Source organism: Puma concolor, chromosome C1 (genome assembly GCF_028749965.1).
Source record: "Puma concolor isolate L17-30 chromosome C1, mPumCon1.1.hap2, whole genome shotgun sequence".
NCBI classification, from domain to species: domain Eukaryota; kingdom Metazoa; phylum Chordata; class Mammalia; order Carnivora; family Felidae; genus Puma; species Puma concolor.
In genome coordinates, this window is record NC_141674.1 from 188,467,717 (window position 1) to 188,483,179 (window position 15,463).

Below are 15,463 nucleotides of genomic sequence, written 5' to 3' on the forward strand. Positions count from 1 at the left end.
TAAGAGTACTTTTGTGGGGTCATATGATAAGTATACTTTATAATAAGTAGCCAAACTGTTTTCCAAGTGGTACCATTTTACATTTCTGCTAGCATTGTATTAAAGTTGAAGTTGTTCCATATTCTCGCTGATACTTTGTATTGTCAGTTCTTTTGATTTTAGCCATTCCAGTAGGCTTTTAATTTGCATTTCCCTAATAATTATTGGTATCAAGTATCATTTCATGTACTTATTGGAAATTGTTTTGTAAAGTGTCTATTCAAATCTTTGGCGTATTTTTTTTAATTTTTTTTATTTAAAAAAATTTTTTTAACGTTTTATTTATTTTTGAGACAGTGAGAGACAGAGCATGAACAGGAGAGGGTCAGAGAGAGGGAGACACAGAATCTGAAAACAGGCTCCAGGCTCTGAGCTGTCAGCACAGAGCCCGATGCGGGGCTCGAACTCACGGACCGAGAGATCATGACCTGAGCCAAAGTCGGCCGCTTAACCGACTGAGCCACCCAGGCACCCCTCTTTGGCGTATTTTTAAAATGGGTTATTTGTTTTGTTATTATTGTTCATATATTCAAGTTTTATGTCCATTGTGAGACATGTATTGGAAATATTTTCCCCTGGTCTATGGTTTTTCCATACTTTTATTTTCAATCTATTTGTATCTTTGTATTTTAAAAAAAATGTTTATTTATTTTGAGAGAAAGAGAGAGTGAACAGGGGAGGGGAAGAGAGAGAGAGAGAGACAGAGAATCTCAAACAGGAACTGCACTGTCACCAGGGAGCCCGATGCGGGGCTCAAACCCACCAACCACGAGACAGTTACAGCTCGAGCATAGGTTTTTTTCAATACAGTCTAACAAGCTTTCCTTTTGATTAGGTTATTTGAGCCTTTCCATTACGTATACATATGTGTGTGTATATATATATATATATATACATATACACACACACACATATATATACACATACATACATATTGTATATATATACATATACATACATATGCATACACATTACATATGTATATGTGTATATATATATGATGGTTTATTTTCAGAGAGAGAGAGAAAGAGAGTGTGAGCAGGGCAGGACAGAGAGGGAGAGAGAGAATCCCAAGCGGGCTCTGCACTGTCAGCGCAGAGCCCAACGAGGGGCTCAAACTCATAAACCTGCATCAAAATCAAGAGTCGGATGCTTAACCGATTGAACCACCTAGGTGCCCCCTTTTCCATTTAATATTATTATTTACATAGTTGGATTTGCATGTGCCATTTTACTTTTACTTTTTGTTTTCTATATGTCTCATGCCTTTTCTGTCCCTTTATATCTCCTTTACTGCTTCCTTTTGCATTAAGCGTATATTTTTTAATGTAGTATCTTAATTTCTTTAATGATTTTTCAACATATTTTTTAAAGTTATTTTTTAGTGATTTCTCTATGGTTTACCATTTACGTCTTAATTTACCAGAGGCAGCTGGGATTTATACTAGCTAGTTCCAATGAAATATAGAAATCTTGCTCCTACATAGCTCTATTCCCTCTTTCCTCCCTTTGTGGTATTTTGTTATATATCACATCAATTAATGTTATACATTCAAAAATACATTGGTACAATTATTACTTTACCATCTGTAGTCATTTCCTTATCCCAGTATAGCTTTGCTCCTACCCACCTCCTTTGTGCTATTATTGGCAAATATATTTCACATATATTAATTTCTCTGTTATAGGCACGATGATCCATTACATTACTTTACACAATTGCTTTTTAAACCAATTAAGAGGAAGAGAAGAAATATTAATTTATACTATTTTCTATATTTTCATTTTTTTGTTTTTAATTGAATTATAGTTGACATATAATATTTGTTTCAGGTGTACAACATAATGATTTGACAATTACATTATGAAATGCTCGCCATAAGTAGATTTACCTTTTGTCACCATACAAAGTTATTGCAATAATTTTCCTTATGCTGTACTTAGTCTGGACTTATTTCTTTTATAACTGGAAGTTTGTACTCCTTAATCCTCTTCCCTTATTTTTCCTATCAACCCACCCACTCCCCCTCCTCTGGCAGCCACCAGTTTGTTTTCTGTATTTATGAGTCTGTTTCTATTTTTTTGTTTGCTCATTTGTTATGTGTGTTAGTGTTTTAGATTCCACATATAAGTGAAATCAAATCATTTGTCTTTGTCTGACTTATTTCAGCATAATACCCTCTAGGTCCATCTATGTTGTCACAAATGTTAAGATTTCATTCTTTTTTTTATGACTAATATTCTATTGTGTGTATATATATATGTATGCATATATGTATAAACATCTTTTTCCATTCATATATTGGTGGACACTTAAGTTGACTATTGCAAATAATGCTGCAGTAAATATAGGGGTGCATATATTTTCTTGAATTAGTGTTTTCATTTTCTTTAATACCCAGTAGTGGAATTACTGGATATTATGGTATTTCTATTTTTAATTTCTGAGGAACTTCCATACTGTTTTTATTTATACTGCCTTTTATAATTTTGTAACTACTTTTTTTGGTGCTCTTTGTTTTTTGTGTGTATTTGAATTACCGTCTGGAGTTATTTGCTTTTAGCCTAAAGAACTTCCTTTAGTAATTCTTGTAAGGCAGGTGTGCTAGCATAATTTTTTTGTTTTTGTTTGAGTATTTCACCTTATTTCCCCAATCTTATTTTCATAAGGTTGTTTTGTTGGATATAGGATTCTTAGTTGAAAGGTTTTTTTCTTTCAGCACTTTGAATATGTTTTCTCATTGCCTTTAGCCTTTATTTAGTTTTTGGTGAGAAGTCAACTATTAACCTTACTGGTATATACTTGTAAGCAAGAGTTGTTATTCCTTTGTTGCTTTCAGGGTTTATTCCTTGTCTTTGACTTTCAGCATTGTTACTGTAATGTATCTGTTTGTAGAGCTCTTTGCATTTATCCTATTTGGAATTTTTGGAGCTTCCTGGATGTGTAGGTTACAGTTTTTGAATACATTTGGGAAGCTTTTAGCTCTTATTTCTTTGTATATTTTTTCTGCTTCTTTTCATTCTCTTCTTCTGGTATTCCCATTATGCACGTGTTTGGTGTGCTCCATGGTGTTGCACATTTCTCTGAGGCTCTCTTCATTTCTCTCTGTTCTTTGGCTTGTATAATCTCCATTTCCTAGTTAGCTTATTCTTTCTTCTGCCAGTTCAAATCTACTGTTGAGCCCATAATAAAGTTATTTCCACTCCAGAGTTTCTATTTGGTTCATTTCTATAATTTCTGAGTTATGTCCCTGCTCTAGGGACTGAATATCTCTTTATTGGTAGTCTCTCTTTGATATGACATTCATACTGATGAAGGAGTGTGGGCCAAGCTGAGGGCAAAATACAGGCTAACAGCACGCTTCTTTCCCACCCACCCCTCCCCACCCCAGGTGGGATATGTGTGACATAGTATGTAATATGTGGCTTAATGATGTGTGATACGTGGCTTATGGCCCCCTGATATATATCTGAAGGGTCTCATGACTGAGGTTTTATTAAATGGTAATAAATGGTTGCATAGCAACATCTAGGCCCTTAAGGTCCTGGAAACCTTGCTCCCAAAATACCTTAGAGACTTACTCTATCCCTGACCCCCTCCCAACCTGAGGGTATATAATGAGTTATCCATCATGACCCCTGTGCCGCTCTTCTGCCCACGGGTCCTGTTCCCATGCTTTAATAAAATCACGTTTTTGCACCAAAGATGTCTTCAAGAATTCTTTCTTGGCCATTGGCTCTGGACCACTCCATGCATCACCCCCAAACTTCATCAGTACCTTTCTTCTTTAATCCTGCTTTTCTTTAGCTCTGGGAAAATATTTATAATGGCTACTTTGAATTTTTTTCTGATAAATCTGACATCAAGTTGCTCTCACAGGCAGTTTTTATTGCCTATTTTTCCAGTGTATGAGTCATACCTTCCTGTTTCCTTGCATGCTTCCTTGTTTTTTCTTTGGAAACTGGGCATTTATTACAAGTACCAACCCTGGGTGCTTATTTTTCCTCCCTCGTCCTCCTCACTTTGTTATTATTATTTGCTTGTTTATTTGTTTAGTGACTGGCTGGATTATTTTAGTAAAGTTTACTTCCCCCCCCCCCTTAAATTTCTGATGTTTTTATCCTAGTATTATGGTAATTTGGCTACAGCTCTCTTTGTCTTATTTCCTGACCACACCCAGCTGTTAAACTTCAACAGTTTACTGCCTGATTGCTCTATTATTTTCAATGCTGTCCTGAGACATAAATTTTTCTATAAATGGATCCAATCAACTTCTGGGTCCTTTGAAGCAATATTTTATGAGGTCAGTGTTATTATCTGTTCTCACCCAAGGAGGGCTTCCCTCAACTGTCTTTATCTTTGGTTCTCTCTGGCAAACTAGCCAACTTACAATTTAGCCCATATCTTGAATCTCCTCACAATTGCCTAACCCCAAAACCCCCAGGTTTTTGAGAGCACTGCTTGGCTTACATTTCTCCATGTTTTTGGCACATGAAATCACTTCCTTTAGGAAGAGATTTAAGCTATGTGTTTCATGGACGCCCCCCCCCCCCACCTCCCTCAATTAGAGAGCCAGGGCTTTGGGGAAGAGGAAGAACAGTGGCAAACTGAGTCACATCTCTGCTCTTAGGGGCTGAACTCTAGGTAGAGGAGGGGGTAGTAGCCTGAGGTCCTCTGGCTTATCTCTCTGGTCCCAACTACCACTTCCGAGGTGAGGGTGATTAGGTCCCTAGTATTCACAGCACTCTAGCCCAAGGTAGATCCTCTATTCCATGAGTGGACTGGATGGGAGAAAAGATCCTCCATCTCTCAACCACACCTACCCAGGATTTAGCCTTAGCGTCAGGTACTAGGGCCTGGTGAGAATTGCTGACATTCTGCTCCACCCCCTGGAATTATGGGGAGAGGAGAACCTGTGTTCTTGATTGCAGCAGAGTGGGGTCCTGCTGAGTAGAGAGGGTGAAGTGGTCCTGGTTGAAATACTACAGATTCTCACTCGCCTTTCTTATCACATTTTCATGGATTTTCTTGAATAGATATTTTTTTCATTTGCTGTTTTTCTCTTAGGACTATTTCCAAGGGTTTAAGTGATTATTTGTTGTTCGCTTGTTTTAAAATAATTTTCATCAGTATCACTGGGGAGTGGGTCATCTGAGCTCCTCATGCTGTCAGGCCAGTAGTTAATCTTTGGTGTTATTCTTGCAACTTTCCTATAAGCTTAAATTGATTTCAAGAAAAGTTAAGAAATAAAAAAAAAAAAGACACAGAAGAAAGTGGTTTTTAGGAATAAACATTAAAATATAAAGTGCTTTTGCGCTTGCGATTATTATTCATTCCCATGCATTGGTATCCAAACACTAGCAGTGTTTGCTTGCTCTTAATGACAACTAGAACTACCTTAAACAAACACCCTGGGTTCATAGCCTATCCAGATATTGAGGAAGAAGACAATTTTACTTTACCTTTCAACCTTCTTTTGTCTGGTCTAAGAATTAAATTGGCATATGACAGATTAACAGACTACAAAATTTAATTACCTACCTATCAGGCAGTCAGGCAAGTGAGGCTTCTGTGTCATTCAGAGATAAGAAGGGAGGGGTCAGGGGCCTGGGACCTTAAAGGGAAGGAAGACAATTCACAGGAAGATGAAAGAGAGTAAATGTTCGGTAAACAAATGTTTGCTGGGCCAGACGGAAACAATGGGACAGAGAGAGGAATTTTAACAGACTTTGCTAAATTCTTCCCTGTCTAAAACACCTAGTTCATATTATACTATAGTTAACTATGTTGATAGGTCCCTTCCTAGAGCACATCCAAATTCGTCTACACAGTTAGAGGGAGGGTCAAAGGTTCTTTCCGAGTTTGTTTCTTGAAAATAATCACCAGAACAATCCACATGCCAAAGACACATTTTGGGGTGATATTTTTTCTCCCCTGCTCAGTAATAGAGGGTATTAACAGCTGGTTGACTGTGGCACAGGAGTGCTTTAATTCAAAAGGACTCAGGGACTGGTGAGTAGGGGGGCGGAGGGGGGGTCTCTGGGTTTAACACAGTGAACGTCAGGCCATCAAGCTTTCTTAGCGGCTTTTCCTGGGTGAGCAAGGCCAATGGAGGCGTGACTGGGCAGGAAGGCGCCACGTCCGCTTCCAGGCTTAGGCTTTCAGTTTCCTTTCTCCATCTTGCCTACGATTTTCTGCGTCAGTGTCAGCGAAGCCTGACAGGGCAGCCTAAGAAGAGCCCCGCGGTGAGCAGGACGGTAAGTGCCCAGGGCTTGCTCTCCCCGCTCCCCACCCTCCCCAGATCCAAGACTCGAGGCTGGTGGGGGCGGGGGGTGGGGGGCGCCTCCCCAGCCGCCCCTCCCGCCCCTCGCAGCTACTCGCGGACTAGCTCTTCCCGGAACTGGTCTGGGGCGGGAGAAGCCAGGCAGCGGTTACGGGAAGAGGGGGCCTTCTGGCAGGTGACTCAGTCCTGTGGGGTCCTTACCTCCCGTTGGACTGGCAGGCGCCCTCCCCGGGGCGGGAGGGGGCGGCTGGGGGCGGTGGCAGGGGGCGGTGGCAGCGGGACAAACCGCCTAACAAACCCGCTCCCTCGCCCTCCCCCACCCCACTTCTCAGCAGGGCCGCGGGAGGCTGCCAGGGTCCCGGGTGCTGTCCCGAGAGCCCCTACCCTCCAGCCCACGTAACCCCTGCCTAACACTGAAGCTCCAGAGGACGAATAAACGTTGCTTAAAATTGAGAGTTGCTCAATTCCTGGGGTAAACTGTTCAAAAGACTTGGCTTTTTTTCTTTCGAAAAGTTGATGAGAAAGAAGACTTTTCCTGCAGCAGTATGTATGTGTCTCCGCCCGAGTAGCTGGTCTGGCAGGAATTTTTACTTTCTCCCCATAGCCTGGTGAAGTAGGTCAGGACTGTTGTTTTTCACAGCAGTGCAATATGTATTTTGGCAAATTGCACTGAAACTTTGCGAAAGTTTGGAATGATTGGTAAGATTTCCGTTAAGCCTTAGCTTAAACTTGTTCTCCGCTCCCCGCCTCCCCCCAAAGAACTGGGAGACGTTGAGTTCAAGATGTTATTTCTTGACTGTGTCCGGATTGGGACAGAAGGACTTGTTCTTTTTAAACATTAACAGTGGAATGCAATAGAACAAAGGCCACTGAAGTACGTTTTTGGTTCAAGGGAACAGGAAATGAGTAAGGGCGTAGGTTAGTAAGGACACTAAATTGCCTCGAATTATTTTCATTTGTTGACACTTGAAATTTTTTACGCAATGAGACTGTAGTGCCAATAGAGAGAATATGTCAAGCATTTGGACACCGACAGACCTGGGTAATCTAAAATTTAAACTGGGCTCTGGTGGGCTTGACCTACTTTAGTTAAGATATTTCAGATAAGAGGAACAGAATTTTTGGTATTTTCCCTCTGGTGGTGCCCCTAAATAATCTTACAATAAAGTTCATTAGGAAGAAACTTGGCTTAACTCCAAAATTTAAAAGAAAAGACTCAAATTTGGAAAGGAATTTTGAATGTTTGCCATACAGAAGTTTTCCCTTTTCATGTTACCTTGTGTTTTACTTACAGCTTCTGGGATGAAGGTCCTGATTAAAATGGCCTTTTCTAGCGACTTTATGTTTTAGATTTCTGTTTGTTACTGACCTTGGTACTTCTCTGTAACACTATATTACTTACTAGCTTGCACCTGCTTTAAGGAGACTGAATCCGCCTGCAGGTGGGAAGTGCACCTTGCCCCCTGGAAATGGGCGTGGGTGGGTGGGAGTGTAGTAAAGGGCAGTTTTTTCAGGGTAGCAGGGGGCCTACCGCAAATTGAAACGGAAGCAGGTTTCGTCTCTGGGGCGCCCGCGAGTCAGACCTTCACTCTCAGTGGGGAGGTGGGGCGTAGCCGCAGCACCCACCCACTTGGTCTCCCCCAGCAGCACGTTAATTCCCCGGAGCGCCACGTGGGCCCTTTGCTTACACAACGGAGAGTTTCGGGACAGCAGCGCATGTGCTCTCGTGGAGTTTCTTAGGTGTGGGGGGCTGAGGGTTCTCGAGCCTTAAGTCTCTTGTGGGCGGCCTGGAAGAGGCGCACAGGGGCTCAGCTGGAAGAGGCTCGCGGAAAGCCCAATGGGGAGTGCACCTGTTGATGCGTGCCACGCTCTCCTCCAGTTCCCGGAGTACTACTCCCGGCGCGGTTTCCCCTAACGGCAGGTCCCGCACTGGTGGGTCCCCTTCCCGCCTGAGATCCAGCGGGAAGAGCCGGCCTACCCGGGCATGAGTAGAATAAGAATCCTGTCCGTCTCTCCTCTCTCGACCTGCGCCCCCTTGCGGGAGTCGCCCTGGGCTCCGGGGCTGTAACTGTCGCGGATCCTGGCAGAAAAGGATTGAGCCCCTCTTGGCCCTTCCGGCCGGTTCTGGAGCCTCCTGGGGATTCATCTTACAGCAGTATAAGTCACGAGGCGTGTCACTTTTTTAAATCTGAGGAACGGACTCCGTTTGGTTATTTCTTCTTTTGTAGGGCCGCAAAAGTTAATTAAAGTCGTGTTTTTGGACTCAACTGACTCCTTTCCTTTGATTCAGTGTAATCCTACAAACATTTATTGAGCTCCTATGGGCCAGGCTGAGTTCTGGGTGCTGGGGACATAGAGACGGAACTGAACTTGGTTCCTTCCCCCAGAGGCTCTCAGAGAGGTTGGGGGAGACGGAGCAGTTATCCACACGGGTAACTTGGGCTTAAGGGGCCTGGAGGGGGGCCACTGACAGGGGAGGAATGGGAGGAAGATGGTGGGGCCAGTTGGAGAAGTAATGACAGGTAACAGAGGGCAACATGTACTCAACGCTCATTCTTGTTTTCCGTACTATGCATCAGTGAGGTAAGAAACACTATTTCTCCTTTATGTTCAGCTTGTCACCTCCTCTCCCAAGACTTCATAACCCACCCACGAATGTTCCCTTCCTCTACATTTTCATACACTCTGTGGCTGTCTTTACACTTACCATGAATTGCACTTAACACTCTGTATCCTAATACTTTTCTTTAAAAACTTTTCAGTTAAGTTGTATTATAATTTTCTGTGTTAAAATTCATGCAGAGTAAATAGAGAAAGCTCTCAGGAGTCTGTTCCCTAAGATAACCAAAGGTTGCAGTTTAGTGTCTTTTTCAGACATTTACACACTCAAATACAGCCTTTTAAGTGTTTTTAAATCTATAATTTTTTGCTCTTTTGTTTTCTTATTTTGTATGATGCTGTTCAACTGCATTTCAGAACTGGTTTTTTTTTTTTTCTATTAACATCTCTATTTTTCTCAGATGTAATTTCACTCCCCTCTGGCATCAGTGTTTCTAATGATTTTTCCCCCCTAATGACCACCTTTCTTGTTTCTGAGAATATGTGTATCCACAATTTACATTTAATTCATCTGCTTGCTCATATGCCCCCAGTGTTTTTTCTCCCTCAATTCTGGGTTTAGAGAAGTAATTTCTTCTTTGACTCCATGTACGTATGAATGAATGAATGATGAATATGTATATATTTTAATATTTTCTTTCCAGATAAAACTGCTTTTTTCTCTGATGGTCTCTGCTTTTAGCCATATTGTCTTTATTTGGCCATTTAAGTTTTTGTGCAAAACAAACAGCTTCCTCATTGTTTTCTTCTTATTCTATATATTGGGTTGTCATCTTTGGTGATTCAGTACTTGTGAAAGATGTGATATAACGTTCATGTATATATTCAAGATGGTTTGTGTCTTCTACATGGAACCTTTCTACTGGAGAAATTAACCCATTTTATTTACATTAATATCTATATGCTTCAGTTTTTCAATATAATTGAAAAATCCTCTTGTAGTTCCGTGCTCCAAGGTTTAAAATATTCCCCAGGGTAATGGTTTCCTTTTATCATCTGATAAGCTTCCTTACCTACTTGTCAAGTTCTTGAGTTGTTGTTTTTTTTTAAACTTCTTTCAGATCTTCACTTTAGCTTACTATATTTTGTTTGTTTGGTTTTCGTTTTGGACTTGAAGCTTTCAAAAAGTATAGTTTTTTAAATCAGTGATATTTGTTTTAAAGAATAAAGCACATGAAAATCTTGCGTGGATACTATCTGGTGAATGAATCAAATTCCTTGCAAGAATTGAATAAAATAAATAAATAATAAGTTAATTATTCCCTACATTCAGCATTTACTGAGCACCTGCATTTACTGAGTCTATCTTTTTCACCCGGGTTGTCAACAGGAATGCCACGGAAAGTAGAAAGAGGAACCAGGTAGGAAATGAGAAGCTGGAAACAGGTACCAGAGATAATGATGGGCTGAAGCAAATGAGGAATTTTAGTTTTCTTCTTCACTTTTCTTCATTTTCCAGATTTTCCTATAGCATCCAAGTAGTGCTTTTTATAATTAAAAGAAAGAATGCTATAAAAATAAGTTTAAGAGCTTTGTATCTCCGGTATTATGCACAACTTGTGATTTTGAACACGACTGTTTCCTGATGGGCTAACCTTGTCCCTTTAGCTACTAAGAATCTGTTGTATAAACTGAGAAAATATACCTATTAGGTTGAATTTGTTTAAGTTTATTTATTTATTTTGAGACAGAGATTGCAAGCAAGGGAGGAGCAGAGAGAGGGAGAGAGAGAGAGAATCCCAATGTGGGGCTCAAGCTCCCAAACCATAAGATGGGTTCTTGGAGCGCCTAGGTGGCTCAGTTGGTTAAGCATCTGACTTCAGCTCAGGTCAGGATCTCATGGTGTGTGAGTTCGAGCCCTGCATCGGAGTCTGTGCTGACAGCCCAGAGCCTGGAACCTTCTTTGGATTCTCTGTCTCTCTCTCTCTCTCTGCCCCTCCCCAGCTTGTGTGCTCTCTCTCTCTCTCTCTCAAAAATATATATATATATAAAAAAAAAAGATTTGGACTCTCGACCAACTGAGGCACCCCAGGCACCCCTAGGTTGAATTTTTAATTCAAGCTAGTCTTGTATAGATGGGCCTCAGAGAATATTTGCTAAATATTTTATTTTACTGTAGCATAACTGATACCTTGGTTGTTTCTTGACCCCCTTTTGAGTCCTTTGATGAAAACCTTGAGAAGAGGGAATGTGTATCTTCCTGATAGCAGTTGTATGGTGATAAAGAAGACACCAAACAGCCATATGATAGTGTGAGGCATTTACTACATTCATCAATTTACTCTGAGGCTTCAATTTCCTCAACAACGGCAACAGCAACAAAAACCAACAGGCAAAACTGAGTTTAAGCAGGTTTCCAAATTTTAATGCTTCAGCAAAGTCTGAGTTCAGAGACCAGATCTTAGTTCCAAGCAGTGCAAAGAAGGGCTGTGACCTAGCCTTAATTCTTTGTACGTATCTGAGCCATACAAGGTATTAGTAATTTTTTAAAAAGTTTATTTATTTTGAGAGAGACAGAGACAGTGTAAGTGGGGGAGGGGCAGAGAGAGAGAGGAGAGAGAGAGAATCCCAAGCAGGCTCCGTGCTGTCAGTGCAGAGCCCAACGTGGGGCTCCAACCCATGAAGCCATGAGACCAAGAGTTGGACACTTAGCTGACTGAGGCACCCAGGTGCCCCAAAGTATTAGTAATTTTGTTGATGTCCTATTTGAGAAAAGAATTCTTTAAATTTAGGCATCTTTGAGTCCATCCTTTGAGAATTATACCACACACAGAGGACCTGCCTAGAGACTTGGCAAAAATGAAAATCCTGACACATAAATCTTAGGGTTTTAGAAATTGTGATAAATGCAAAAGGTAAATTTTTAGCTAAAGGTACAGGGAGATGTACCTTTTGTTAACACATCTTGGCTAGAGATGTTGTATTCTGCCTGTTCAAGGTGAGGTCCTGCCAGGTCCTAGGAAGCCCTGCATAGGGGCTCACCCAGCCTTTTACAAATCACATTTAAGCCACTGTTACTTAACCAATAGCATTGTTACCCCTTATATTTGCAAGAGCTACCTTTCACAATCTGTTTCCTGGATCTAACAGTCAGGTTCCAAGTATGATATCTGCTCCCATCTTGCTTCATTGTACATTGCGAAAGGATGAGTAAGCATTACACATGTTCAGGCCTGCTGGAGCTGTGTAATGATGACCAGTCTGTTTTTGGCAGGCCTGGCCAGGGCTCACCACAGCCTAATGTAGGTGAATGAGAACCTACCAATCCTCAAGGACCTCACCACATATGACAGGTACCCAACTAGAATAAGATAAATGCCAGACGAAAGTAAAAACAGTGCTACGATGGGGCGCCTGGGTGGCTCAGTCGGTTAAGCGCCTGACTTCGGTTCAGGTCATGATCTCACAGTTAGTGAGTTCTGGCCCTGCGTCAGGCTCTGTGCTGACCGCTCAGAGCCTGGAGCCTGCTTTGGATTCTGTGTCTCCCTCTCTCTCTGCTCCTCCCCCGCTTGCTCCCTCTCTCTCAAAAATAAATAAATAAAGACTATAAATAAATAAATAAATAAATAAATAAATAAATAAAACAGTGCTACTAAGCAGCAGGAGATGACTTGATTTGGGGATCAAGATAAGCTTATGGAAGTGAAGTCTTGAAAGGTGGGGTAGAATTTCAATAGGTAGAGACTGGGAAGAGGGGAGGAGCTTTCCAAATGGAGGCAAATGCTTGAGCAAAGAGGTTGGGACAGAAAAGCACTGGCCAGAGAACATGGAGATATCTATTTGCAGTGAGTTTAATTACAGGTTGGGCAGAACTCTTAGGTATTCTTGGGGAGATACTCTTAGGTGCTTGGGCTATGTAGGAGAAGTTTGCCCTTGTGGAAATTTAACTTTGGTTAAGATGGAGTGGGCCATTGCATTAAAAGGATTTACTTTTATTGCCCCTGGTGATTCTGTTTATGTTTTTGTATCTGATTAGATGATTTATAATCTCCTTCTATCTAGATCCTTTCTTGTTCTGTGGTTCTTTCATTCCCTCATTTTCTGCAGCTTCTATGCAACTGTTATAAAACAGGGAGGTGATTGGTGGTAATGTTATGTTGGCGTTTGTGGGAGCTTCCCTGAGAGTCATGGGCCTGAACTTCATTAAAGAACTTCATAAAAATATGTTCTAGGGGAGCACCTGGCTGGCTCAGTCTGTCGAATATGCAACTTTTGATCTTAGGATTGTGGGTTCAAGCCCCATGTTGGGCTTGGAGCCTACTTAAAAAAAGAAAACAAAATTTTTTAACATGAAATTTATTGTCAGATTGGTTTCCATACAACACCCAGTGCTCTCACCAATAGGTGCCCTCCTCAATGCCCATGACCCACCCTCCCCTCCCTCCCACCCCCCATCAACCCTCAGTTTATTCTCAGTTTTTAAGAGTCTCTTATGGTTTGGCTCTCTCCCTTTCTAACTAAGAAAAAATGTTTTAAAAAAAATCTTCTAATTTTATGTCTTTTTATAATTGAGATTATCTATTGTTTGTGGGAAATTTGCTATAATTGAAGCGCATGGCTTGTGAAGCCAAATCATGTTTTAATATATAATTTTAGCTACTAATGCATAATAGTGGTCAGTAACATCTCAACTTGGAGTATTTATGGCTCAGCTTCAGTATATGGTCATCTAGACTGTTTGAGTATGTATCTGTAGCATTCCAGAAATCAGGAACCACATAATGATTTGTTATTTATAGACCTCATTTTAAATATCTGTGTGTATGTGGGGGGGGGGGGAGGTTGTGCAAAATGGCATTTCATGTGCTCTCTGAGGTTTAAAATGCCTCAGGTGGAGGAGGAAAGAGGGTTCATTATATTAGCTGCTTGAATTGTTACACAAACTTCCCACCTCTACAGATTCTGTACACAAACGGGAGGAAGGTGGGTTCTGTTAGGTTCTAGAACTCCCATGAGACGGCTACTTCTCTTTTGCCCAGGATCATGTAACCCCTTCTCCTTGATCCTTTCAGAATCTTCTGGGTGACTCTCTCGGGGACTTTATGTTCATATCTCAGTGGGGATTTCCAGACACATGAAAGTTCCAGCTTTGCATGCTGCTTTCTGCAGCTGGCAAAGCTGGCTTTTCTCCATCACTGTTCAGTTTTGTGGTGTTTCAGGGAAATTACATTTGCTTTCATACTGTGACCATGTTTGTTTGTTTGTTTTCATGCCATGCTATGACCTTGCTTCAGATACAGAAGCACTACAAAGAATGGAATATTCAGTATGTCTTTGGACACGTTGAGGTATAATGGGAACCAGTTATGCTGGTGGCTGTGCTGCTGATTACAGAGAATGTTATGTGCGTTAGATACCAGATAGTTTGGAGGCAAAATTGACATCCTGTGAGAAAGATTGAGAAGCCTGACTTAAGTTAACCACACTTTACTCTCGCCTATTGGGATTAATGCTGGATACCAAGGAGGTATGTTCATAGTACTGTGATAATACAAAAAAGTTACTGGCTAAGTCTGTGTGTGCTTTTCCCAGGAAAGCTTTACACAGTAGGAGATGCTTCAGCTGGCCCTGAAAACTGAGAAGGGTTTTGTTTTGTTTTGTTTTTGCTAGACATGTAAGTAGAAGAGGGTAGTCCAAGCAAAGGCATAGAGGCATGGAAAAGAACTCTGTGTTGAAGTTAGGTTGAAGCCAAATGTGCAAAGTCTGTGTTAATAAGAGATGAAGGCAGATGCTGGACTACAAGGAGCCTTGAATGCAAAGAAAACTGGAACTTGCAATGGGAGATGAGAAATCATTGGAAGGTTTAAAACAGGAAAATGACTTAGTTCAAGCACGAATGTTATAAAGTTCATTCTGAAAGGAGATCAATTTGGAGGGGTTGAGACCATAGGCAGGGAGAACAGAAAGACCAGGGAAAAAGTCTGGGTGAGAGATAGTTGCTAGAAGATAGTTGCTAGGAGAAGTTGCTGAAAGAGGGTACTGAGGAGTCAGAGAAGGTTAGGGAGGTATTGCATAAGCTATAGTGGTCTGAGGTGAGCCAAAGAAGACTTTCCAGGAGGGATTAATTGGCAGCATCAGACAGAGTAGTGTGCCCAGGTAAAAGAGGGCTTCCTCTTTGGATGTAGCTACTAGGACGTCACCAAGTTCCCTACTTAATGGGAAGTAGACCACTGTCAGCAGGACTGGAATACTAGGGTGAGCCAAGTAAGACACTTACTTCAGGCACAACGTTTAAGAGGGTGCTCACAAACTCAGCAATCAAGATAAATAATCTTGAGGTGCCTGGGTGGCTCAGTCGGTTAAGTGTCCGACTTCAGCTCAGGTCATGATCTCACGGTCCGTGAGTTCAAGCCCCGCACTGGGCTCTGTGCTGACAGCTCAGAGCCTGGAGCCTCTTTCAGATTCTGTGTCTTCCTCTCTCTCTGACCCTCCCCCGTTCATGCTCTGTCTCTCTCTGTCTCAAAAATAAATAAATGTTAAAAAAATTTTTTAAAAAAAGATAAATAATCTTTAAGTGTAAT

General features: G+C 41.4%; 1 protein-coding gene across 6 annotated transcripts in view; it reads left to right on the top strand.

Annotated features, from left to right (window-relative positions):
* The window catches only part of CFLAR (CASP8 and FADD like apoptosis regulator), an 83,868-nt gene that overhangs the window by 26,691 nt on the left and 41,714 nt on the right, over positions 1-15,463 (top strand). Inside the window, exons 1-2 of one of the 6 annotated variants that reach the window (XM_086719258.1) lie at positions 6,105-6,297; positions 6,659-8,906. The exons of 1 other annotated variant lie outside the window; for it this stretch is intronic. The gene's annotated coding sequence lies outside the window, so the exon portion shown is untranslated. Of the gene's footprint in view, positions 1-6,083; positions 6,298-6,658; positions 8,907-8,952; positions 10,304-15,463 lie in introns of those variants that run through there. 4 more of the 6 variants (XM_086719261.1, XM_086719260.1, XM_025930905.2 and 1 more) reach the window with 4 other exon arrangements.